We start from the raw sequence: 2693 nt of genomic DNA, 5'->3' as shown, positions 1-2693 counted from the left end.
CTATCTCAAGAGGTGCAATCTCATCTTTGATTTCATCGTATAAGGATTGAGGTATTGCACTAACACTAGCAACCATGTCACATAAGCCATGATAACAATGATCTCCTATCTTAACAGAAACAACAGGCATGCCAACAACAGGCCTATGTTTGTCTCTAGTGTGAGGTTTAGCAATTCTAGCAACATCTTCACATAAGTGAATATTATGTCCCTCAACTTCTTCAGACAGAAGATCTTTGATAATAGCAATGCTAGGTTCAACTCTAATTTGCTCAGGGGGTGTAGGTGTTCTAATGTAGCCTCTACGTATCATAGTTGAATCTTTAGAATGATCCTTTATCCTAACAGGGAAAGGTGGTTTCTCAATGTAAGCATTGGAAACAACAGGATCATTATAGGCAATGACTCTCTCTTCAACTGGAGTGGGTTTAACTACATTGACTTCTAAGGGAGGATGATATTTAAACAACTTCTCTTTGGGGAGATCAATATGAGCAGCAAAGGATTCACACAATGAAGCTACTATCTCAGAGTCAAGTCCATACTTAGCGCTAAAATCACTAAAGATATTTGTCTCAACAAAGGATTTAACACAATCAAATGTGAAATTCATACCTGACTCCTTACCTTCTTCAAGCTCCCAATCTCCAGAGTTGCGTTTAATTCTCTCCAATAAATTCCATTTGAAGTCAATATCTCTCTTCATAAAAGAACCGGTACAAGAAGTATCAAGCATGGTGCGATCATCATGAGAAAGCCGAGCATAGTAGTTCTGAATGATAATTTCTCTCGAGAGCTCCTGATTGGGGCATGAATATAGCATTGATTTAAGCCTCCCCCAAGCTTGAGCGATGCTTTCTCTGTCACGAGGCCAAAAATTGTAAATATAATTCCGATCATGATGTACTAAATGCATAGGATAAAACTTTTGATGAAATTCCAATTTCAACCGATTGTAGTCCCATGATCCAGTATCATCACATAGCCTACACCATATCAACGCCTTATCCTTCAAAGATAAAGGAAATACCTTCTTCTTGACCTCATCCTCGGGCACACCTGCAAACTTAAATAAACCACAAACTTCATCTACATAGATTAGATGCAAGTCTAGATGTGATGTTCCATCTCGTGTAAAAGGATTAGCCAGCAGTTTCTCAAGCATACCCAAAGGAAATTCAAAGAAAATATTTTCAGTAGGTGCAGCAGGTTGAGAAGCAACTATTTGGGCTTCCGTTCGAGGTGAATATACCCCGAACAAGCCCCTCAAAGGATTAGTATCCATAGTGACAAGTGACAATAAATTTCAGCACACTATATGAATGTTCCCTTACCAAGTTCCACTTATCAAAGGCGCTTCACTCCCCGGCAATGGCGCCAGAAAAGAGTCTTGATGACCCACAAGTATAGGGTATCACTCATAGTCCTTTCGATAACTAAGAGTGTCGAACCCAACTAGGAGCAGAAGGATCTAACAAGTGGTTTTCAGCAAGGTAATATCTGCAAGCACTGAAATTGTCGGTAACAAGTGATTGTGTGGTGAGATGATTCGTAGCAAGCAACAAGTAACAAAAGTAGCAACGGTGCAGAAAAGTGGCCCAATCCCTTTTGTAGCAAGGGAAAAGCCTGGACAAAGTCTTATAGGAGGAAAAACACTCCCGAGGACACACGGGAATTTCGGTCATGCTAGTTTTCATCATCTTCATATGATTCGCGTCCGTTACTTTGATAGTTTGATATGTGGGTGGACCGGCGCTTGGGTACTTCCCTTACTTTTACAAGCATCCCACTTATGATTAACCCCTCTCGCAAGCATCCGCAACTAAGAAAGAAGAATTAAGACAAAGTCTAACCATAGCATTAAACTAGTGGATCCAAATCAGCCCCTTACGAAGCAACGCATAAACTAGGGTTTAAGCTTCTGTCACTCTAGCAACCCATCATCCACTTACTACTTCCCAATGCCTTTCTCTAGGCCCAAATAATGGTGAAGTGTTATGTAGTCGATGTTCACAGAACACCACTAGAGGAAAAACAACATACAACATATCAAATTACCGAACGAATACCAAATTCACATGACTACTATTAGCATGACTTATCCCATGTCCTCAGGAACAAAAGTAACTACTCACAAAGCATAATCATATTCATGACCAGAGAGGTAATGAGTAGCATCAAGGATCTGAACATAAACTCTTCCACCAAATAATCGAACTAGCATCAACTACAAAGAGTAATCAACACTACTAGCAACCTTACAAGTACCAATCGGTCGCGAGACAGAGATTGGTTACAAGAGATGAACTAGGGTTTGGAGATGAGATGGTGTTGATGAAGATGTTGATGGTGACGAGTCCACTCCGATGAGAGGAATGTTGGTGATGACGATGGCGACGATTTCCCCCTCCGGGAGGGAAGTTTCCCCAGCAGGATCGCCCTGCCGGAGCTCTAGATTGGTTTTGCTCAAGTTCCGCCTCGTGGCGGCAGTGAATCCACGAAAAAGCTCCTCCCTGATTTTTTCCTGGACGAAACCCTTCATATAGCAAAAGAGGGGGGCAAGTGGGCCAGCAGGGTGCCCACAAGCCCCCATGGCGCGGCCTGGGGGGGTGGCCGCACCGTGCAGGCTTGTGGCCACCCCTAGTGCCCCTCTCGCGCTTCTTCGGCCCAGTATTTTTGATAAATCAGGAAAA

This window comes from Hordeum vulgare, chromosome 7H, assembly GCF_904849725.1.
Source record: "Hordeum vulgare subsp. vulgare chromosome 7H, MorexV3_pseudomolecules_assembly, whole genome shotgun sequence".
In the NCBI taxonomy this organism is placed as follows: domain Eukaryota; kingdom Viridiplantae; phylum Streptophyta; class Magnoliopsida; order Poales; family Poaceae; genus Hordeum; species Hordeum vulgare.
The sequence above is the reverse complement of the archived record's forward strand: the minus strand, read 5'-3'. Positions refer to the sequence as shown.